This window comes from Macaca mulatta, chromosome 4, assembly GCF_049350105.2.
Source record: "Macaca mulatta isolate MMU2019108-1 chromosome 4, T2T-MMU8v2.0, whole genome shotgun sequence".
NCBI lineage: Eukaryota > Metazoa > Chordata > Mammalia > Primates > Cercopithecidae > Macaca > Macaca mulatta.
This window is the reverse complement of record NC_133409.1, coordinates 71,306,656-71,331,792: the sequence shown is the minus strand read 5'-3', so window position 1 is coordinate 71,331,792 and position 25,137 is coordinate 71,306,656. Positions and strand designations below refer to the sequence as shown.

Below are 25,137 nucleotides of genomic sequence, written 5' to 3'. Positions count from 1 at the left end.
TCAAGGCTGAGGATATGTGTTTGTGATTCGGGAGCATAAAGATGACATTTATCCGGATGAGATTTACTGAAGGAAGAATGTAGAAGTGATTGTTGTTCACTTGGTCCTCTCCAGTATTTTTAATTCAGAACAAAAGACAGGAGACCGCAAAGGAACCTGAAAAGGAGCAGCAGTATGGTAAATCGCAAACCAAAAACAGAAGATGATGGCTGGGCATCCAGGGGATTGGAGTTTTAAGAATGAGGGTGTAAACTAGCAATGGTAATGTGCTGAAAGGTCATGTCATATGAGAACTGAAAATTAAGCTTGGAATGTGGTACGGTGAAGGTGTGGCATTGATAAGAATGTTTTCATTAAAATAGTGAAGATGAAAGTCTGATTGGCCTAGGCTCAGGAGAAACTGGGAGTTGAGGAGGTGGAGACTGACTCAGTAGAAATTCCTTGGAAGAGTTTTTTAGTACAAGAGAGTAGGGAAATTGATGGTAGCTGGAGGGAGATGTGACATCAAGGGAAGTATTTATTTTAATGAATTGTTTGTAGATAAGTTTACAATAAATATGTGACACAATTCTGTAATTTAAAATAATTGACCCTGTTTCTTAAAAGCTGGGTCTTGTGTAGCATCAAAACAAAGTTTCCTGAAGATTTCATAGATTTATTGGATATTAAGTTTAGAATAACTCCTAAAGGTAGTATAATCTGACCTCTTAGAACCACTTCCCTGTCCATCTTTGGATAGAGCAAACATCCAAAACCCAGTTCTTTATGTATACCGAACAGAAATGTGTCTCTTTGTAACTTCATTCATGTGTCCTAGTTTTATCCCATTGGGCCTCAGGGGACCTTGTCTGGCTATTCCTGCACATGAGGTGACGATGGTCTCCCCAGCGTTCCTCTCTTACAGGTCAACACTCTTATGTCCCCCGTCCACTCTTTGTATGATTTGGTTTCAAACTCAAAAATCAGTCTTATGACTATTCCTTACAGTGATCCCTGTCCCACACAGAATGGCAAGACCAGTAGAGTTTATGGGACTTTACCTCTTCCCTTGACTTTGTGCACCTGACAGTGGCTCCTCCCTCCAGCTACTGAAGCCTCTCCGGAATCAAACTAAATGAAATTGAGCAGAATGGGGCGGGGGCCGGGGGGCGGGGGGAGAATTTTGTCCTCATCTAAAACATTGGTAAAAAGAAGTTAATGAGAAGGTGGGTGGGTTCTGCTCACTATGGTTTTTTCCAGACCTTAGCGATTAAAGAGCTCTTGTTTGTGGAGCCCCACGTGCTGTGAACACATCTAAGTGCTCTACTTAAGGATTTCATACGATTTTCACAACCCTGTAAGTAGGCATTTCTGTCTCTGTTTAATAAATGAGAAAATAAAGGCCCAAAACTCTAAATATAATAAATTGCTCAAGGCCACATGGTTTACAAATGGCACCATCAACATTAAAAATCATAGTCTGTCTGACCTCAAAGTCCTAGACTCAACCTGGCATTTCTCAGTGCACTGGGATTATAACCCTAGAGTGCCTTGAATGTTTTCCGCCCTCTATGTCTTCAAGCTGTGTCATTTCATAACACATTTCATTAGAGTATAATTTTCTTTATGGTACAATAAATCCTCATTTAATGCTATCAGTAGGTTCTTGGAAACTGCAAACTATGACTTCAAGTGAGATGACTTTTAAGGAAACCCATTTGACCACAGGTTAATTGATATAAACAGGAGTCAAGTTTCTGTGGCATATTTCTGGTTGCAAAAATTTCACCAGACTTCTAAATAAAGACCAGAACACTTCTCATATTAAACATTGAAATAAACGAGTTGTACATACATTTAAGAAAGATAAATACCTACATGTTCCAGTTCAGGGTTGCGGGTGGCCAGAGCCCATCCCAGCAGCTCAGGTGGGAACTGCCGCAGCCAGGCTGCTGTCGCATTGCAGGGCACACTCACACCCACACCCACACCCACACTCACTCACACTGGGGCCATGTGGACACGTCAGTTCACTTAATAAATACACAGATGACTATATAAGGGGTGACATGATGGATAATCCTGAAGAGTGGCACTAATGAATTCTCTACCCTCTCATCTGTGAGTGAAGGTGGAGAGGATATTATCAAGTGAAGGACCTTCGTATTTTTTCTACTTTTATTTTAGATACAGGGGGTACATGTGCAGATTTGTTACATGGGAATATTGTGTGACACCGAGGTTTGCAGTACAGATCCTATCATCCTGGCAGTGAGCATACTATCCAAGGGGCAGTTTTTTTAACTCACCTCCTCCCTCCACCCTCTGGTAGTCCACAGTGTCTATTGTTCCCATATTTATGTCCATGTGTTTTCAATGCTTAGTTCCCACTTACAAGTGAAAACATGCAGTATTTGGTTTTGCACAGTTCTGTTCCTGTGTTAATTTTCTTAGGATTATGGCCTCTAGCTCCATCCATGTTGCTGCAAGGGACATGGTTTTATTATTTTTTATGGTTGCATAGAATTCCATGGCATATCTGTGCTACATTTTCTTTATCCAGTCTACCATTGATGGACACCGAAGTGGAGTTCATGTCTCTGTTATTGTGAATAGCACAGTGATGAACATATAGGTGTCTGTGTCTTTTTGGTAGGATGATGTATTTATTTATTTTTTTGTGGGGGGTGGGGGAAGTATATACCCAGTAATAAGACTGTTGGGTCAAATGGTAAATTTGTTATAAGTTCTTTGCGAAATTTCCAAACTGCTTTCCAAAGTGGCTGGACTAATTTATGTTCCTACCAACAGTGTGTAAGCATTCCCTTTTGTCTGCAGCCCTGTCAGCATCTGTTGTTTTTGAGTTTTTAATAATAGCCATTCTGACTAATGTGAGATGGTATATCATTATGGTTTTTTTATGGTGAAAAGTAGGGGCCCAGTTTCAATCTTCAGCCTAAGGCTAGATAGTTATCCCAGCACCATTTATTGAACAGGGAGTCCTTTCCCCATTGCTTGTTTTTGTTGGACTCCTTGAAGACGATTGTAGGTGTGTGGCTTTATTTCTACATTTCTAAGTTTATTTCTAAATTTTATATTCTGTTCTATTGATCTGTGTCTGTTTTTGTATCAATATCATGCTGTTTTGGTTACTGTGGCTTTATAATATAGCTTGAAGGGGGGTAGTGTAATAACTCTGGCTTTGTTCTTCAGTAGCATTTCTGTACACCAACAACATGCAGTCTGAGAGTGAAATGAACACAATCCCACTCTCAATAATCACAAAGAAAATGAAATACCTAGGAATGCACCTACCGAAAAAATTAAAAGATCTCTAAAAGGAGAATTACAAAGCACTCCTGAAAGAAATCAGAGACAACATAAATAAATGTAAAAACATTCCATGCTCATAGATTGAAAGAATCAACATCATAAAAATGGCCATACTGCCCAAAGCAATTGACAGATTCAATGCTATTCTTATCAGACTACCAATGACATTTTTCACGGAATTAGAAAAAACTATTCTAAAATTCCTATGGAACCAAAAAAGAGCCCAAATAGCCAAAGTAATGTTAAGCAAAAAGAACAAATTCAGAACCTGACATTTTTAATGAATTAGTTAGTATGTGAGATGAGTTTCAAAGGATAAGTGAATTAGATTGTCCATTGGCAGGCAGACAACTAGCATAAGCAATGGAGTGGAGGTGGGAAACCTTAAGGTAAATTAGGAAACGTACTATAATTTATGTTAGATGGGACAAAGGATGTTTATTAGTGATCAGTGACAGGCAAGTTAGGAAAGCCAGAACCACACCGACAAAGGTAAGACTATTATTTTGCACTTGGCAACAAGAAACCATATAAGACTTTTTTTAGAAAAAAAAAGCAATATTTTTAGAAACTATGGGAAGCTTGTCTTTTTTTGGTAAATACAAATTACATTTGTAATTATTATAAGAATAATATAATAATAATTGTTTTTGTCTTTTTGGCACTGTAAAAAAAATTTAACATATAAAATTAAGTAGTATGCTATGACTTATGTGGAAAGTTCCAGAAAAACCAGATGGATTTTCTCTCATACGCATCTTAATTTAAATGTGTTGTTATAATCTGAGATTATATTTTGTTATGCCTTAGGTGATTATTTCATTCACATGAACACAGTTTACAAACTTATGGTCCAAGACATAATTTTTTTAGCTGGGCACAGTGGCTCACACTTGTAATCCCAGCACTGTGGGAGGCCAAGGTGGGAGGATTGCTTGAGGCTGGGAGGACCAGCCTGGCAACAAAAAAATTTTTTTTTCTACCAAAAAAAAAAAAAAATTGATTTAGCCAGGTGTGGTGGCATGCACCTGTAGTCCCAGCTACTCCTGAGACTGAGGCAAGAGGGTTGCTTGAGCCTGGGGTTCAAGGTTACAGAGAGCTATGGTGGCACTACTGTGCCCTAGGATGGGTGATAGAATGAGACCTCGTCTTTAAAAAGAAAATGTTTAGGGGGAAATTGGTTCTGATTCCTCCACTGAGTGAAGTATGTTTTTATATATTGAGACAGTAGGTTCAAACAGCAAACTGGTGGAACATGAAAGAATGTGTATTGAAAAAATGGATCCAGCTAAGGTTTGCTAAAGTGGTAGTTTCATTTTGCATTAATGTTTCAAGTGGGTAACTGCAATTCATGTGAATTAAGGGAGCCATGCTAGATGGTCATGCCGGGCCTTTGCTGCCCTTCTAAGGGGTGTCCCTTAGGGCTGGTCACATGCACATGTGATTCTTGCTTGCCCCAAAGCTTCCAAATATTAATAGTGATATGAATTGATGGGTGAAATGTTGACTGCAGAGTTTTTAGAAGAAAGTTCCCATATGGTTCTATTTTTGTACCTTTAACATTGTAACTTCTGACCTGCACTTCTACCTGTTTAGATCCATTTATTATCAAAACTCATTTTTATGACTGATTTTCTGATAAGAAGATGAAGAATTTTCACATTAACTGGTTTTTACTTAAAGCCACCATAAAAAATAAGACTTTAGGCCGGGCACGGTGGCTCAAGCCTGTAATCCCAGCACTTTGGGAGGCCGAGACGGGCGGATCACAAGGTCAGGAGATCGAGACCATCCTGGCTAACACGGTGAAACCCCGTCTCTACTAAAAAAAATACAAAAAACTAGCCAGGCGAGGTGGTGGGCGCCTGTAGTCCCAGCTACTTGGGAGGCTGAGGCAGGAGAATGGCGTAAACCCAGGAGGCGGAGCTTGCAGTGAGCTGAGATCCGGCCATTGCACTCCAGCCTGGGCGACAGAGCGAGACTCCGTCTCAACAACAACAACAACAACAACAACAACAACAAAAGACTTTAAAATAAACAATATTTACATTAAATTTCATGGTAGAAAATGGTTTTCTGAGATTACTAGTAGCCTTTCCCAGATAATCAAAACTAGTAATAATATATTTCATGATTACATATTTCTTCCATAATCCCATGAAATGACTAACAAATACCCATGATCTCTACTAAAAGGAAGGATTAGAATAATACAGCATTTGGCCAGGCATGGTGGCTTATGCCTGTAATCCCAGCACTTTGGGAGACCAAGGTGAGCAGATGACCTGAGGTCAGGAGTTCAAGATCAGCCTGGCCAATGTGATGAAACCCAGTCTTTACTAAAAATACAAAAATGATCCGGGAATGGTGGCGTTGCTTGAACTAGGAAGGCAGAGGTTGCAGTGAGCTGAGATCATGCCTCTGCACTCCAACCTATACAACAGGACAAGTCTTTGTCTAAAAAAAAAAGAAAGAAAGAAAGAAAGAAAAATAATACAAGCACTTAAAACTCCTGGCTTTCCTGACTGATTTCTTGCTTGCTACGTGGCTGTAGAGGGTTAAGCCTGGCTTATTTTCCAAAAGGTGCCCTTAGTGCTAGGTGCCCTCCCAGGAGCCCACGTGGATGGACCTTTGCAGGGAAGGTGTCCCTATCAGCCTTTTTTGGATGCAGGGTGAAGAGGAAAGACAGTTAATTACCTAGAAGACTTCAAAATGCACCTGGATTTGTGCACTGTCCTCTTCTCTCCTCCCCTCTAATGTTCATCAGAACTGCAAAGCCACGAAGCCTGGATATGTGAGTTTCAAAAGAGTTCCTCCGGCAAGTCTGACATCCCACACCTCCCTCTTTCCCAACCCTTTCTGTTCATAATGTAGGGGCAGCTTGACTTGCTGAGAGGATTTTTTTCTTCTCCAAGTCTAATCTTGACCTTGCTTGTCCTAGAAACTAGTTAGCTACTGATCAGGCCTCTCATTGGCTGTCTGTTTACTTGGGGAGTAAAAGCACACACACAAAAATCCAGACCAAAGAACTTTCTTCCCTTTCTGTGTGACATTGTATGACTGATCATTTCAATCTTGAAAATTGTCATCTCTATTTAGCCCAGTACAGCTTAAGCTTCTTCAAGGCACAGATCATATAAGATACTTCTTTATCCTTAATGCCCAGTACAGACCCTCAACAGGACAGTTATTTTAAAGTTTCTTGTGGGTTTGTTGTTGACATTTATGTTTTATTCACTGCTGCCCACCTTAGTACTAAGTCTGATTTGAGACATCTGTATCTGATGAACCAGCTGGGGGTTAAAGAAGTTAAAGAACTTGAATGTCAGCTAGACTGTGTAAATCTGTATGTTCTTCAGACAGAAAAGAGATAAAGGTGAAGCAGTTTTGAAATTTTACAGCATCTATGTCTAAGATAAGTGTCCAACTAAATCCTGCTATTATTCTTTAACAGAAAAACATTTACAACACAGTGTAAAAGCTTGGTTCTTTGATTCAAGGTGACCGTCCCTCTTACTTAAATTGATGTACTATTCCCAGTCATAATTTATAGCAGTTGAGTTCTGCGTGGCAGGAAAGGAAATTCTTCTGGACCATGATATTAGAACCACTTCTGTGATTACTAATGGCTATCCTGGTTTTTCCAATAAGTGAGAACTCAAGAGAATGGAAACAAATAAGGTCGCCTGCCACCACGCCCTAGCTTGCACCTTACATATCAGAGAGAGGTGTCCTAATCTCATACAGCAATATTGCCACAGCAGACCCTCTACAAGAGAGGATGTGGGAAGGGGAAAGAGCAGAGATTAAATAAGAGGAACTTGCTAAAGAGATTTAGTTCCCTTTATTCCCTTCTGCCTGAGAACTCACCCCATGAAAGCAGCTCCTTTTCATTAGTTTTTTCATTATTCTACACGCATCCTTTACTTTCCTACCTGTCACTATTTTGGGTGAATTTGATTTTCTCCAATCTTGATTTTTTAAAATGTTCCTTCTTTTCAGTGATATTTATCACAGTGAAAATTTGGAATAACTTGGCTGAGTGCTGTGGCTCACGCCTGTAATCCCAGAACTTTGGGAGGCCGAAGCAGGTAGATCACGAGGTCAGAAGTTTGAGACCAGCCTGACCAACATGGTGAAACCCCCTCTCTACTGAAAATGCAAAAATTAGCCAGGCGTGGAGGTGCATGCCTATAATTCCAGCTACTCGGGCGGCTAGGGCAGGAGAATCATTTGAACCCAGGAGGCAGAGGTTGCATTGAGTGGAGATCACACTACTGTACTCCAGCCTGGGCGACAGGGCAAAACTCCGTCAAGAAAAAAAAAAAAAAAAAAAAATTGGAATAACCTAAATATCTAAAAACAGGATATTGTTTAGATAATTTAAGTACGTCCATTCAAAGGAGCAGCAGCTAGCCCTTGGAGTAGGAGTTCTGGTAAAAGATTGTAAGGAAGGATATTTTTATTTTTCCCTGAGACTTATCAAAAGTACCAAAATGAATGCAAAAGTTTTGGAAAAAATTCAATGTTGGTAAACTTGAAAATAATCATACTCTTACCCTTAAGACTATCTGCCAAATAATAGTGATAATTGGATCAGATCAAGTGAACAGCATTAAAGACTGATACACAGCACTCTGAAGCTCAGTTAGGGAGTGGGCTTCTCTAAAGATGAGTGAAATGGTCCTGAAATAACCTTTTACGAAGATTCTATGACTTGGCCCATGGGAAGCCATTGTAGATGTGGAGAACGTTGTAATATAGATCCATTTCCTTTCTGAAGAACATCAGAGAATCAGGGCTGAAGAAGAAAACATAGAGCTGCAATTATTATCTGTGACTTAGAATAAATAGACTTAGCAGTTTGTTACAACAGTAATGTGCTACTAAACGGGGGAGTCTTCTGGGAATGTAGGGATGATTCAATATTATGAATTATATTAATGTAATTTACCTTAGTAATAACCCAAAGAAAAAACTCTATACCCATCCAAGTGCAAAATAAGTTTTATGAAATCTGCACTTAATTCTGAGTTTTATAAAATCTTCATAGTGTGGTGTGAGTGTATGTGTGTGTGTGTGTGTGTGTGTGTATGTTTGTGTATAGGCTGCATCAGTGCTAAGTTTTAAGAACATTCCCACCAAAGTCAGTAGTCACATACCAGCCAATATAATTGGGTACAAATAAATAACAAAAATAATTGGAAGTGGTATGGCAAACTTACCATTAGTTACATATAACATCAATATATGACTGGAAGACATAAAAGAATTAACTAAAAAGCTGTGAAAAAACAGTAAGAGAATTTAGGAAGGTGGAAGATGTCAAAGGTGGAGGAATTCTATGAAGAAAAATCTGACACAGTCTTTTGAGGAATATATAGAAGAGAACTTGGACTATTGAAGACAAAACTTGTTCCTGGACAAGAAAACTCACTATAAATATGTCAGATAACAAATAAAGCTAAAATTGCACTCTTGAGCAAGGCTTTCTAAAAATCTGAATTGTTAGAAATAATTATATTAATTCAGAAAAATAAACATTATATGGTATATAGAAAAAAGTCTACAAAACAAGAGTTATGAGGGAAACCTAGTTCTATTAGATATTGGAATATACTTGCCAACCATAGTAATTTATACATATATATCCTCAGGGTGGAATATGTAGTTCAAAATAGGCCCAAATATGTAAGAGATGGGAATATTCATGAAATCATTTGGAGACACTTGGATAGGGAAGCAGAGGAAAGAAGTTGACTTATTATCTCATGCCTTTATATTTCACATAGCACACACATACACCCCAAACGCACACACATACACACAAGCACATGCAATTTCAAGTAGACCAAAGGTTTAAACACATTTGTCTGCAACTGACATTTTTGTAGGCTAAAATCACTTGATTTTTATTGATTTCGTATGGCTTAACCTAAATTTTAAAAGATGAAACCATAGAACTATTTTAAAAATCATGGCGGTGTTTTTCTTTTTCTTTCATAATCTAGTAATGGGGAAATCCTTTCTTAGCTTGTCAGAAACACAGAACCAAAAATAAACGGATTTGTACATTTCAGTGCTTAAAAATATCTGCACAATGAAATGTATAAATAAAAAGCAAATGAGAAAGTTGGAGAAAAATGTGTCACAAATATGACAGAAGTTATATAATTTTGTAATAGACAAAGGTCTTTATAAATCATTACACAAAAGAAAACTAGTCATTAGAAAATGGGAGAGGACAAAAGGAAACATCTGCACTTAGGCAATATTCCTTTAATTAGAGATGTGCATGAATATTGAGTCAGTAATTTTGCTTCTATGATTTTATCCCATGGATCTCTTTGCATTTGCATGCAAAACTAGACCACAAAGTTGTTAATTGCAACATTTTTGATAATGCTAGTGTATTAGTCTGTTCTCATGCTGCTCAAAAAGACATACCTGAGACTGGGTAATTTATAAAGGAAAGAGGTTTAATTGACTCACAGTTCAGCATGGTTGGGGAGGCCTCAGGAAACTTACAGTCGTGGTGGAAGGGGAAGCAAACATGTCCTTCTTCACATGGCGGCAGCAAGGAAAGAAGTGCTGAGCAATAGGGGGAAGCCCCTTATAAAACCCTCAGATCTCGTGAGAACTCACTCTCAGCAGAACAGCATGAGGGTAGCCTCCCCGATGATTAAATTACCTTCCACTGGGTCCCTCTCATGACACATGGGGATTATGGGAACTACAATTCAAGATAAGATTTGAATGGAGACATAGCCAAGCCATATCAGCTAGAAACATCTGAAGTTTCCCTGTAAGGAACTCTCTAAAAATAGTAAAATGCATTCATACCATGCAACATTATGCAGCTATTAAAATATGATGAAGATTTAAATGTAATGTAATGTGAAGATGCAGAAGCATGTGTACATTTTTATTCCAGAAATATTTTCTGCATATGTAAGAGCGTAGGGGTACATATAAATATTGTATTAATTTGCTATATTTAATATTACATGAAAAACATAAGGCTGGTGCAGTGGTTCATCCCTGTAACCCCAGCACGTTGAGAGGGTGAAGAGGGAGGATCGCTTGAGCCCAGGAAATGTACAGCAGCCTGGGAAACTTAGCAAGACCTGGTCTCTACTAAAAATAATTAAAAAAAAAATAGTTGGGCATGGTGGTACACACCTGTGGTCCCAGCAACTGTACTCTCAGTGAGGCTTGACAGCGCCATTGCACTCCAGCCTGGGTGACGGAGCAAGACGCTGCCTCAAAAAACAAAATAAATAAATAAAATAAGTAGGGATACAGAGAAGCAGATGTTATTTTGCACCAAGGGGAATACATTAAATATGTATTTTGGGTTATCTCTACTTAGATTATAAATTGTAAATCACAATAAATTAAGTAGAAAAAGTCAAAGTATAGTATGATCCGATTTTGTGACCTCTTTCTCTGTCTCTCTCTCTCTATATATATCTCTCTCCATTTCCCTCTCCATATTTGTTGAAACTTTGTGGCCAGGCACTACTGCAAGTGTATATTACATGTGTCATCTTCTTTAAATCTCACCAGAACCCTAAGGAAAACTTTAATCATTGTGCTCCTCAATTTAGCAGATGAGGATATTGAGGCACAAGTGTAGTAATTTGCCAAAGATCACAGAGCTAGTGAGTGCCAGAGCCAGGATTTGAAAGCAGGCAGTCTGGTTCCAGAGTTTCTGTTCACAACCCTCAGGCAATAATGCTTTCGTATACATTACCTCTAAATCCATCACAAAGATGCACACAGAAAAATGTTTTTCTCTTTCCTTGTATGGCTATGACTAGTTTTTAGGCAATGTTGAGTAGGATAAACATGTTTGTTAGGACTCCCCACCTCCAGTCCATCTTTGCTTCTTTACTGTCTGCCCAAGGCCCACACATGGTCTAATCCACCCACGTCTGTTCTCAGGAAAAGAGCTGATAAATTCAATCAAGTAGAGGATCATATTACCAGTGGGGCATAGTGCTCTCTTCCAATGTCCCTTTTACAACAGCAGGGAACCATTGATCCAAGACTGACAGGTTCATCTGAGTCACTGCCAGCTTTCAGGGGATTGGAAGCTGACAGGGGGATTTGAGGTAGGAGAATTTCTGGAACCTGTAAAAGCAGACACAGCCTGTTTACCAGTCTCTGGAAGTAAGGCGTCTTCTGTTTCTCTAAGTTTTCTGATAAAGGTCCCACGCATTGAAATTGTTGTAATGAAACAGGCAACATTTATAGATTTCCTATTATTCTGCCCAATCCTCAAAGTAACCTTAGAAAGCTGGTGACACTCAAAATAATGCCACAAACTAAGGGTTATTTATTCCTTAAGGATGTCTTTGTTGTTCCTCTTTGTTGGAAATGCTATTACAGGCTATTTAATTGACTGCTAAGGATGCTCATTGCTACTGGGTCATCATTGCTTTAGTCTTTTCAGGGGACAGCACTAAAAATATGCATTTTTTTAAAGATACAAAATTGTGCAGTCATTTTCATATTTCCAACTCAAATTTAATAACTTCTATACGCTTAATCTAAACATACAGAACATCTTTAGAACAGGATTGGAACACCTACCATGTATTGGGAAGAGTCAGATGACCTACTGTAAAAAATAGTGACCTGTCATAAAACCTGACTTTCTGCCCTGATGTAGCAAACTTCCAGGTAAGACAGTCGGTTATGCTCTGTGGACCTGGATTTCTCCCTATGCAAAATAAGAGTGTCGAACATGATGATCCTTATATTCCCTCTCAGCTCTAACATTTTCTGTATCTATGAACACGGACTCCATAAATAGAATATGCATTTTTATCTGCCTAACAAGCATTTGTTGAAGGAGTGAATGAATGGACAACATGCTTAGAAACAACACTGTTACTAAATATTTATTTTTGGTGTTTTGTGATTAATAAACATTTGTTAAATGAGAAAAGAAATAGAAAGCTGGTGACACTGTTTTTATTCTCATAAATAAGGGAATGGGCCTCAGGACAGTGAGGTAATGATGCCCAACTAGTAACAACAGAGATGTCACTGCAAAGCCTGTCCTCCCAGGGAGACAGGGATGGGTTGGGGATGTGAGAAAGGGAAAGTTGCGATGGTCCTAAACACTCCTCCACCCTGAGTGACCTTCATTTTAGGATGTGACGCATGAAGCCAGGGCACGCTAGAAGTCCCAACACATGGTGGTTCCTTAATGAGGGTCACTGATTTAGGATCTGAGTAACGGTAACTCAAAATGTATGTTTAATGTATTCCCTTTGGTGCAAAGTAACTTTTATATTACTAAGTAGCAGCTTATGTATTGGTCTTTATCAACAAAATAATTATAAAATGTATAAGATTTATAATAGTTTGGAATCTCTCCACTCTAACAAAGTACCAACTTGATTCTAATAGCACATCATGATTTTGTTTGTATTCATAGCAAAACAATTACTAAATATAATAATCTGATGAAAAATTTGAAATATGATTGCAGCTTTCTACAAAGTATTTAGAAATTATGAAATAAATTTATATTGTAGAATTATAAATTTTAGCAAATTTTGAAAAGGCCACTATATATAAGTGGCCAGTATACTCTTTAACGAAGATGAAGTATTTAAAAAAAAAAGATGGAAGTAATGGAGACTGAAAACTCCAAAAAAGGGAAGGATGGAAGGTGGCTGATGATTGAAAAATAACCTATCAGATAGTTTTCACTGTTTGGGTAATGGGAACGCTAGAAGCCCAGTCTCCACCAGTACCCGATATTCTCTTGTGACAAACATGCAAATGTACTCCATGAATCTAAAATAAAATAAAGTTAGATATATATATATATGTGTGTGTGTGTATGTGTATGTGTGTAATGTGTGTGTGTGTATATACATATAAAAATTTGGCTTTTAAAATTTAACTTAGTGCGTGTACAGACTTATGCACACACATGTATACATACACATATTTGAATACTTTTGGGGGTGAGTGGGACTAGCTATTAGGTAAATACTGATATTGTCACTATAAGGAGGGATGTGAGAGACACTGTGAGAATATTTAAGACAAGGTGCTACAGATTTTGAGAGAAGGGAAAGAGAACTTCCGGATATGATGATATTGTGGAAGATCTTAACTTTCTTTGAACTAGGTGCTAAGGAGAATTTTTACCAGCTGCCACAGAAGAGCTGAAGGTATTCAGAGGGGCAGGCTAACTTGCAAAACTTCCCTCCGGGCAGGCAGCTGGAGGGAAGTCCAGGCTGTGTTTGGGAAGTGGGGGGTGGAAGGGGATATGATTTGGCAGAAGCAAGCTATATGTCATACAACTAGCTCTATGTGGGTTATTGGTGACATGACTAGGAAGTAGGTTGAGGCCAAATTGTAAAAAGTTTTGAGTACTAGGATATAGAGCAAAAGGGCTGCTAGGCACTGGTAACCCATTTTAAGGTGGCAAGGGAGTGATATTATCAGAGTCAAGCTCTGAAAAATTAATCTAGGGTACTCAAGAAGAGTGAATCGGATAGCAGAGACTGGAGTGGGGAAGACAAGAATAGATGCATCAGAATCAGCAGGGGGCATTTACAAAAATTCAAACCCTGGATCCCAGCACTGGTAATTTTGACTCATTGAGTCTGGAGTGACCCAGGTGTCTGCAATATTAACAAAAACCCCAAAGTATTCTTAGGCTGGTGGACCACTAGGTACCCTTTAAGAAACATCAAGGGAAAGTGATGAGGTGTTTGCACTAAAACTGGAAAGGGAGGTCTGAGGACAGGACAAGGAATGAAAGCAAAGGTGATGGATGAGATATTGGTGCAGGGAGGAGGCCATAAGGAGTGGGAAGTTGGTGTGCTTATGTCTGCTATAGTACTCACAGCCCAGTAACTGTGTGTTTACATGGTTATTTTCCTACTCTGAATTCTCTACATCATCCTTTTAGGATGCAGTGGCTACTCAGTAAATATTTGTAGAATGACATTATTCTTTGCACCCTCAGAGACTCCTGTGTACTTACTGGTGAGACTTCCGGTCTCTCTCCAGGAAACTGGGAGGTCATTTGATTTGAGGTACAGGCCGCAGGTTGTGGCTGATGGAAAAGCCCTCTCAATATTCCAGTCCCTGGCCCACCAGGGCATCCCCTCATACCTGTGCACATATAAGTCCTAGTCGATTCAGGCACATACATGGTTTAGCCTGCTGCACTTGGCCAGGAATTGAGAGAGCTGTCAGTGCTATGTGGAGGGCACTCTCAAGGAAGCAGGTCTTTGCACACATCAGTGGTTCCTGCGGCCTCCTTGGAAGACGTATTGTTCATTTTAACTAGCTCTGCTTAGGTAGGTTTTGCTAAAGTTTACAAAGTAGAGACTAACTGATCAGTGAAGAATGGAACACATTGTATAAGAAGCCAAGAGAAGAGCAACATTACAGGTATTAACAGATGTAGCCCAATGAGTGCCAAATACTCTTCCTGCAAATGTTTACATCTAAGTGTACATGTGTTGTGGTCATTTGTGGCTCTGTAACAAATTGCAAAACTCAGTAGCAAAAAACAATCACTTATATTATTCTCACACATTTTGAGCATCAGGAATTTTGGATAGGACTCAGTAGGAATGGCTTATCTCTGCTCCACAATGCCTGGGTCCTCAGCTAGAAGGCTTAAATACTGCTGGCTAATATGCAGAAGACTGAAACTGGACCCCTTCCTTTCACCATATATAAAAATCAACTCAAGATGGACCAAAGACTTAAAGGTAAAATCTGAAACTATAAAACTCTAGAAGAAAACCTAAGAAATACCACTGTAGACATAGGCCCTGCCAAAATTTCATGATGAAGATTCCAAAAGCAATTGCAACAAAATTGCAACAAAAAAAACTGACAAGCAAGGCCTAATTAAACTAAAGAGCTTCTGCATAGCAAAAGAAACTATCAACTGAGTAAACAGACAACCTACAGAATGGGAGAAAATATTTGCAAACTATGCATCTGACAAAGATCTAATATCCAGAATCCATAAGGAACTTAAACAAATCAACTAGCAAAATAAATAAACAGCCCCATTGAAAAATGGGCACAGGACATGAACAGACATTTCTATAAGAAGACACACATGCGGACAAGTATATGAAAAAATGCTCGACATCACTCATCATCAGAAAAATGCAAATCAAAACCATAATGAGCTGCCATCTCACACCAGTTAGAATGGCTATTACTAAAAAGTCAAGAAATGAGAGATGCTGGTGAGGTTGTGGAGAGAAAGGGAACACCTATACATTTCTGGTGGGAATGTAAATTAGTTCTCCAAGAACTTAAAACAGAATTACCATTTGACACAGCAATCCCATTAGTGGGTATATACCCAAAGGAATATAAATTGTTCTGTCATAAAGACACATTCATGCAGATGTTCATTGCAGCACTATTCACAATGGCAAAGGCATGGAATCAGACCATCAGTGATGGACTGGGCAAAGAAAATGTGGTATATACACACCATGGAATAATACACAGCCATAACAGGAATGAAATCATGTCCTTTACAGCAACATGGATGGAGCTGGAGGCCATTACCCTAAGCGAATTAACAAGGGAACAGAGAAACAAATACCACATGTTCTTACCTGTAAGTGGGAGCTAAACATTGAGTACATATGGACACAAAGAAGGGAATAACAGACACCGGGGTCTACTTGAGGGTAGAGGATGGGAGGAGGGTAAGGATTGAAAAACTACCTATTGAGTACTATGCTTATTACCTGGGTGACAAAATAATCTGTATACTAAACCCCCAATACATGCAGTTTACCCATGTAACAAACCTGTGCATGTACCCCCTGAACCTAAAATAAAAGTTGGAAAGAAAAAACAAAAGTGACGCAGTAAGAAAGGAAAAGAAAATGCTGGTGGCTGGAATCTTATGAAAGCTCTCTTCTTATATCTGGCAGTTGATTCTGGCCTGTGGCTGAGACTTCAGCTGGAACATCTGCCACGTGGCCTCTGCCTGTGGCCTGGGTATTCTCACAACATAGTAGCTGAGATCCAAAGGCAGGTGACTCAAGAGAAAGAGCCAGACAGAACTTTTTGCCTTTAAGACCTAGTCTCAGAAGTCACACAGTCTCACTTCTTACATATCCTACTTGTCACGGTAGCCCCAATAGCTCTCCCAACTTCAAGGGGAAGGAAAAAAGTTTCTACCTCTTAATGGGGTAGTAACAAGGTTCTGGAAGAGCATGTAAGACCAGAAATATTATTGTTGTCATCTTTGGAAAATGCAATCTTCTGCAATATGACTTAAGAAAAGAAATACTCTCAGTTACTAAATTTAAACCAATGGAGACTGTTTTGCGAGAAGTAGTAAGTAAAATATTGTTATCTTTACTATAGATTTGCATTTCTTGGTTATAGGCATATGAAGTCAAATCTCTTCTGAAATAAATTAGAATATTAAATTAATATCTGTTTCCAAAGACTTGATGGATTTTGAAATAAATAACCTGGAAACAAAAGATGGCTCTTACTGTTAAAAAAAAAAGTTAATGAAGTAAACGGAGAAGTGACAGTAATATAAAATGTTATTAGATAAATTCATAAAAGAGATGTATGCATAGTAATCAGAGGTCAAATTCTTAATTATGAAAGTTAACAGGAAAACAGGGTTATAGACTTTATAGGGTTAAGAAGCCTTAAAAAATTTCAAAAGGAAATCTTGAAATCAAAGTTAGATACTGGAAATTAAAGAAGATGAAGGGTTTTTGTTTTTGTTTTTTTATTTTGTTTTTTGAGATGGAGTCTCACTCTGCTGCCCAGGCCGTAGTGCAGTGGCACAGTCTCTGCTCACTGCAACCTCCGCCTCCCATGTTCAAGTGATTCTCCTGCTTCAGCCTCCAAGTAGCTGGGATTTACCACGCCCGGCTAATTTTTGTATTTTTTTTGTGGAAACGGGGTGTCACCATGTTGGCCAGGCTGGTCTTGAATACCTGACCTCAAGTGATCCGCCCACCTCAGCTTCCCAAAGTGCTGAGATTACAGGCATGAGCTACCACACCAGGCCAAGAATATGAAATTTTGATATGATATTGTGGTAATGAAAGCTGTTAACATTGGGGGAGACTGGGTGAAGGTGTACATGGGATCTTCCTTTGTATTTCCATGTAACTTCCTGTGAATCTGTAAATATTTCATAATTTAAAAACTTTTTAAAAAGTGAAAAAAATATAGTTTCAGATTTCATGAATTTAACAAAAAAAGTTTACAATTGTTTCACTGCCTATTGTAGCAAAAAAAACCTATTTTTGCTATCTAGATTTATATATTTAGTAGAAAGAATGACACTTTATGCATATACTCTGACAATCACAAAAACACTGCATCAAATCACAGAATATACAGGGAAAAATACAGGATGTAGAGAAGATGTGGAGTTTGTTATTCCAAGAAACATTTGTTTCTGGTTGTTACTTTCTAAGTAAGGCCTGTCGGATACTATAAGTATTTTGCAAGTAGGCAAGGTATAGTATAACAAGTAAATTATTTTGTTGACATATTGTTCACAAATCTAAATTAAAACAAACAAACAAACCAGAAAACTCAAGCTGGTAATAATGGGGAGTTGTGATACAGTCTAAGTGAATGTAGGCCTTCACTTCAACTCCCGTCTGGAAAATCACCAGAGTTTAGAAGCATTTTCATAGTTAGAGAATTTTTTTTGTTGTTGAGACGGAGTCTCGCTGTGTCGCCCAGGCTGGAGTGCAGTGGCGCGATCTCGGCTCACTGCAAGCTCCGCCTCCCGGGTTCACGTCCTTCTCCTGCCTCAGCCTCCCCAGTAGCTGGGACTACAGGCGCCCGCCACCATGCCCGGCTAGTTTTTTTGTTTTTAGTAGAGACGGGGTTTCACTGTGTTAGCCAGGATGATCTGGATTTCCTGACCTCGTGATCCGCCTGCCTTGGCCTCCCAAAGTGCTGGGATTACAGGCGTGATACACCGCGCCTGGCCGAGAATATTTTTATGATTTAAAATGAAGTAATGATGTCATTTTTTAGACTCAGTTGTTTTCATGGGTGTTGGTGAGTTCTTGCAAAGTGGCAATTGTGTTCATATTTCTGCCTAAAACCATGGGCCCTAGGTTAGCAGTGTGACTTCTTTAAAGTCCTGCATTAATTATGCTTCTAATAAAATTCTTTCTATTGTTGAGCCACTTGCAATAGCAAGTTTTATTCTTTGTTAAGAACAAAAACACTTTATTAGCTCCAGTGATTATAGCCTTCCTATCTGAAGCTCGAATTAATTTAAAGAAATAACAAAAAATGCCTTCTTAACATATGAACAATTTTGATTGACAATAAAAGCTGGCATTTTATATGTGTATGTGTCCCTCAAGTTATTTTTAAATTACTAAAAATGCTGTTTGCTTTAGACCCCAATCTGTTTGCCATGTATCTTTTGTTAGTGCTTAATCATGAAGTCAAATTGTGTCTCCATTTCCTGTTTGCTTTGAGGGAGATCTACTCTTCTTTAATCTAATCGGACTAAATGTGATTACATTCAGGGAAGCACAAATTCAAAGTTGGATTTTTCCACTAATTCTTGACAGCCAGGTTTAGAGGAGTGTAAAATAATTTTCCCACTTCCTGTAGCTAATTTTAATAGGAAGGTGAAGAATCTGGCTATCTGTCCTTATACCTGCTGTGATTCAAAACATGACAAGGTTTTGAAAGCCTTTGCTCTGTGTGTCCCTATGTCACTTGGAAAATACCTGTGTCTTTTTGGGGTAGCCTGCATCCCATAGTAGTTAATTCTTTAGTTATTTACCTCAGAGATATAATAAGGTAGGCCTTAGAAGTTAATTTGGTGGCAAAAGGAGGTTTAGAGAGGAAAACACACCAAATTGCATATGATTTGTCATAAAGAAACTTGAGTACGATGTACTCTTGGAAACTGAGTGACTGGAAGAAAAACCTAGCACTGTCTAAATACATGGGAGTGCTGCAAACTGTGCGTAGCAGGACTCAAAAACCAAGACTCTGCTATGTGCTAGTATTTCTGCTGTAAATGCCTACTAATTTGTTATTCCCAATCTGTAGTTGGACCTTGAACACTGGCTCACGCAAAGCAAGTTTTATTGATTTTGTTTCTATCCTATAGATACAGAATATGAATGCATACCAATAACTGCACAAAGCAAGCAGCTAATGTGGATTAGATTTAACATTAGCAAAGAAAGATGAGTTGGTATATATATATATATATATATATATATATATATATATATATATATATATATTTTAAAACCACAGCAGGAACAATTTAATAGCTGACTGAATTGCTACCAGAAAGACATGCACAGGCATGTTTGCTGATTAGCCAAGGTCCACTTTGTTCTTATTTGGCAGATTATGCAATAGCCGTTTCCCAGAACATTACTAATAATGCTGCAAGAATTATAAGGGAAAGTTTGTTTACACTGAATATTTTAAAAGAGATTACAGTCACATCAAGTTGCTAAGATAGAAAGTAATAATAATAATAACATGTAGCATGCATTAAACGCCTATTACATTCCAGGCACTGTGCTATGTGTTTTGCATATACATTGTTCATTTAGCTTTCAAGCAACCCTGTGAGGTAGCTGTTAATAATTTCCTCATTACAGAGATGATGAAACTGATGTTCTGATAGGCTGAGAAACTTGTTCAAGGTTGCACAGCTAGTGAGCTGTGGCAAACCTAGGCTGTTCTGACTCTAAAGATCATGTTTATGTTGACACCACAATCTTAAAATGGAACAACATCCTATTGGATTACTGAACTGTAGTGAAATGCAATATAACTTCTCTTTTTAATGTTTTAAGCAGTTTGCATAATTAAATTATTGAACAAATATTTTAAGATTCTAAAGCTATGGTTTTTGAACTCCAGTTTGTATAAGAATGACATGAGGAGTGTGTTCCAATGCAGACCTCTAAGCCTTGTCTCAGAGAATCTCAGAGCATCTGATGCAGAACCCAGGAAGCTCCATCTCTAATGAGCATTGCATTCTGATGTCATTGGTCCATGAAACACATTTTGACAGATACAAATCTAGAGGCATGTAGTTCAGGCCAGACCACTAAATAAAAGCTTCTTTCAGAATTGGTCTGCTCAATGCAGTATGATATTACGAAAAACTTTATCAGGTGTTGCTCCTTGAAATAGTCCTTTAGGACATTTATTCCCAGGTTGAAGACCACCATCCTATACCATGGGAGTTAGAGAAAACCTCATCAGCTGTGCACGCCACCATCATGTGTCATTCAGGGATGGGATTATAGCTAAGATAGAAGAGTTCTTACATTTCATGTTTTGATATATTCATTCACATTATTTTTCTTAAGAAAGCATAATTCCAAAGGTTATTCTCTTAAAGTAAGTACTTCCATGGTGGCTTAAAGAATCTAAAGCCACAGAAATAAAAAGCAAAACAAAATTAAAAACAATCAGACAAAACAAAAACAAACAAACAGAAAACAGCTAAGAGTGAACTGAAGTTTCAAGAGTCCTGTTGTATAAGGATTTGACTGAATGGTGCCTGTCCCAAGAATCTGAAAGTGTTAGTGTGCCTGAAAAAAACAGAAGTTAGATTACACATGGGGGCAAATTACTTTGATTACCTTAGATACTTCAAATACCTTAATGCTTTCACACAAACATATAAAGTGTATATCCTTCAAGTGGGGTTTTCCATGGTTGAGAAACAACTATGGTATTTACTTAGCACCTATTATACTCATATCCTTTCCTTCCCTCAAAGCTTCATTTAGTACAATTAATGAGATAAGATTTGGATTGATTACCAGACTGCTTAAACTTAATCAACCAACAAAGACTGAAAAGCATCATAAAAGAAGTAAGAGCAAGAGGAGGAAGGGCTCCCAGTCCTTGTTGTTCAATTACAGCAATTAACTGTCAGGTTCAGAAAGGAAAGGCAAGTACAAGAGCAAAGAGGAGGTAACTACACAGGGTTGAGCTTGGAGATGCCTTTGCGGAGGTGCAGACACATTTCTGAGGCAACTCTCCAGATCTCATCTCTGAAAACAACCTATATATAAAAAACATATTATATATTTTATATATTATATATAACATATTACATATTATATATAGTATATATTATATAACATGTTTTATATATATTATATATAATGTTATATATTATATATAACATTTTATATATAATATATAATATTATATATATATTTCCTCTCTAAACCTACTCCTTTTGCCACCAAATTCTAAGGCCTGCCTTGTTATATCTGTCATATATATCTATATATATCCCATTATATATTCCATGACTATAGATTTGGCCCATTTTCTCCATTCTTACCCCATTATGAGGCTCAAACCATAGTTACAGTCTGGGACTTCATGTAATTTGTTTTTGAGAATCTATAACTCATAAAGAGATGACTCAGAGCTTGGTCAAACATCTCTAATGTTTTTGCTTCCCCCCACTCCCACAACCTGTAAAGTTAAAATATGTTCTGTGGTTCCAACAGGTGAAGCAGAGCTTTGATGCTATTATGCTATATCTAAAAATGAACCTGTTTTGTTTCTTAGTCATAGAAGTTTAGTGTATATGATACATACTCTTTTAGGATAGGTAGATGCTATTGTTAGTTAGTTTTATCATTTTCTTCATAGTTTTAAAAAATAATTAACCTAATTCTTGAACACATGAGTTAGAGTGTCAAGGTAACAGACTTTTATAGGGAAATCCGCAGAAAAGTTTTAATTCATGACAGTCCCAATACTACATTCTTGACATTTCTTGAAGAGAGGTTCTAAATCTTCTTGAACATTTTTTACTGTTTTCAAAATTAGAGAATGGTAAGTTGGGGTCATCTGAGGGAAGAAGAGTTGTGAGCAATGGAATTTCAACCTGCTTTTTAATCACTTCTCTTCAGTTCCTCTCAGTTGAAAACGTCAGCCTCCTCTATAGAGACCTCAAGTAGGTACTGCCCAGAGGGGAGTCTCCACCTCTAAGTACCTCACCCTTAGAAAAGTAATCCTTTCTCTTTCTTCACCCTTAATTTTTCATTGCCTGAGGATATTCAAGTAGGTGTTATCTAATTCGAGCAGTTGACAATGAGGTGTGAATGTCAAATAGACATGTCCTTCCCAGAAGGTGTTTACATTCCTAAAATGTTTATTAGACCAAACGCAACTCCCTCTTTCAGAATTTGTGGCTGATTTGCTTTTGTATGCTCTGTGGGCTTTTCCTGCCTTCCCTCATAAACCAAATGACCTGGAAAACAAACCAATATACATCATTCACACACAACACCCATGAACAAATACCAGGAAATAACTTTTATTCCATAGCTTTTGGCATTACACCAATTCATTCCCCTTACCTCTGCTCTCTCTCCTTCTTAAGTTACTCTTCATCCCTAGCAAAAGTTGAGTTGCCCTTCAGGAAAGACTTTTTCTGTAATGAATCTTTCCAACTGCAGAGGAAGGAGCTTTTGAGTATCCGGCAATGATGCGTATTATTACTGACATTCTGGTTTTGTGACATTGGGTGGGTCATAGACTCTGGAGCTGTTTCCTAATCCATAAAAAGTGCTCTTATTCTAGAAATCTATTATTCTGGGAGTTCCCTTATTCTGTTTATTGGCATTGAAGCTCTTCCAATCCAAACAATTTCTCCCATAAGGCACAGGAAATGAGCACTTTTACAAAAAGCAAGACATTTAGGACTGAAATGAGTTGTTCTAACAGCTAATTAGATTGCTCTGCATTTTGGATACACATAATTAATGGACCCCGCCTTTAAGACCAATAGTGAGAAGAACTGAATTGGCAAAATGGACAAAAATAGAACATACTTTGGTTTGTAGAAGTTTGAATTTTGGTAAGATGGTAGTAAGATTACCTCCATTGTTACACTTCATTACAGGAAAATGCTAAGTATTATGTTATGCAATGATAATAGAAATATCACTCAGACACCTCAAAAGTGTCATTAAAGATGTAGGCATTATACAAAAATATATTGATTTCTACTTACCTTTTCAAATGCTTCAGGCAAAAGGCCAGTCCAAGATTGCGATGATAGCGCTGCCTCAACACCTACCCCTTCCTTAATTCAGGAAGTGACTAGAGTTTTGTCATTGTAATTGCAAATATGATAATTTCCTGGGAAGGAAATGTTTAAAAATTGTGATGATGCACAAACTAGCATTGAAAAAGTTTAAAAATGCATTGAAAATAACAAGTTAGTTGCATATAGCAAGTAAATAGAAAATGATTACAAACTAAATTTAGTTACATGTTACTCTTTCCTTTTTAAATTATTTAAGAAAATACACTAAAATGTGGATCTTTTTCTCTGCCAGGGAGAATGCCTCTTCTGTCACGGTAATTGACCCAATACAAATACAGCCATAATAAAACAATTTTGTTTCCTGAGACCCATTCTCTTTCTCTCTTTGTGGGTACTTTACAGTCATGGATTTTGGGTTAAATCACACCATTTTATTAGTGACAGGAAGGTAATTTGCATGCTTTCTTCCTTCCTTTTTTTAGGGTAAAAAGTATGCACATATAGAAATTAAATATAAATCCTCCCCCTTCATCATGCTGCTGTCATGAAATGCCTCTGAAGGATTGTAGGTGTGTAGCTCTAAATTTCATGGTGCTCCAGGATTCACATACACATATTCACATACACATATTCTCCATTCCTTCAGAAATTGCTAGCATTTTAGTTTGTTTGTTTCTGCACATTGAATTTTTCTTTCTTCCCTTGATTTTCCTTTTCTGAAGACCCAGATTCAACACAAGTGTCAGTTCTCAGCTAGAGGTCATTGCCAAGGCTGTTATTTAAAAAGCAAGCCTAGTAATCAGTTCTTTGTTTCCTGGTCTTAAGCAGTCTCAGAAGACAAACCCAGTAGGGGTCATTTTCATTCCTTTGGGTTAAAAGAAACCTCAGAATGGAACACATTGTAAGGTAATGTTTACTGGTTAAATTTGTTGAAACTAAGTAATTGAGATGGAAAGATGTCAATTGAAAAATATCTCTGTATTACTGTGTAGGTCAAAAAAGACCAGAGTAAATATCAAATTAAATAAGCAACTTGATTTCTGAGCAGAGTCCCCTCCTTGCTTTCAGACCAGTGGGATGAATCTCCCTTTGTGTATCCCTTTCTGAGACTGGGCAGGGCGGTCTCATGTGAATTCCTCCACATCTGGGTGCCTTTAGGGGAGAGCTCCTAGATAGATGCTTACCTTACTTATTGCTGTGAATAGGAGTTTTTTGGTTTGCTTGTTTTTCTTTCTCTTTGGTGAGGTACACTACAAAAGAAAGACTTCTTATGATAGCAGGGACTGAGCCTTCCTAGGTAGCTCCCTTTATGAATTTGTAGAAAGAAGGGGATACCATTGTTTCAATTGCCTCTGATTAACGGAACAGCTGTTAGTAATCTGCAAGACCGGCTTCCTGGTGGGCATAGGTGAAGCACACCATCCATCCCAAAGTTGGTTGGGATGAAGGACTGGAAAAAGCCCAGTGCTGAGACACTAGAGGCCTCAGCAAGTCCGGCCTGTAGTGCCAGCAAGGCTGCACCTCCCAGAAAGGGTCAAGTTGACCACTTTGGCCTTTAACTAGCAACCTTTTTGTTTTTCAGAGATCTCACTGGCTCCCCCATCTGCCTAACCCAAAAGGTATGTTAACTCCCTGGCTATCCTGTTCACAGGAGAGAAGCTAAATATCATACACAGAGAAGGAAGAGTATGAGTTTTATATATGATATAGTAATGATTTATAGGCAGAGA

At 38.1% G+C, this 25,137-nt stretch overlaps 1 protein-coding gene and 1 long non-coding RNA gene across 2 annotated transcripts in view; one reads left to right on the top strand and one right to left on the bottom strand.

Annotated features, from left to right (window-relative positions):
• The window catches only part of SYNE1 (spectrin repeat containing nuclear envelope protein 1), a 529,762-nt gene that overhangs the window by 41,532 nt on the left and 463,093 nt on the right, over positions 1 to 25,137 (top strand). The window lies entirely within an intron of this gene.
• Positions 19 to 23,449, bottom strand: LOC144340303 (uncharacterized). Its single transcript, XR_013416253.1, has 3 exons — positions 23,372 to 23,449; positions 8,009 to 8,113; positions 19 to 156 (listed from the first exon to the last, which is right to left on the bottom strand). It is a non-coding gene; the product is annotated as an uncharacterized LOC144340303 (long non-coding RNA).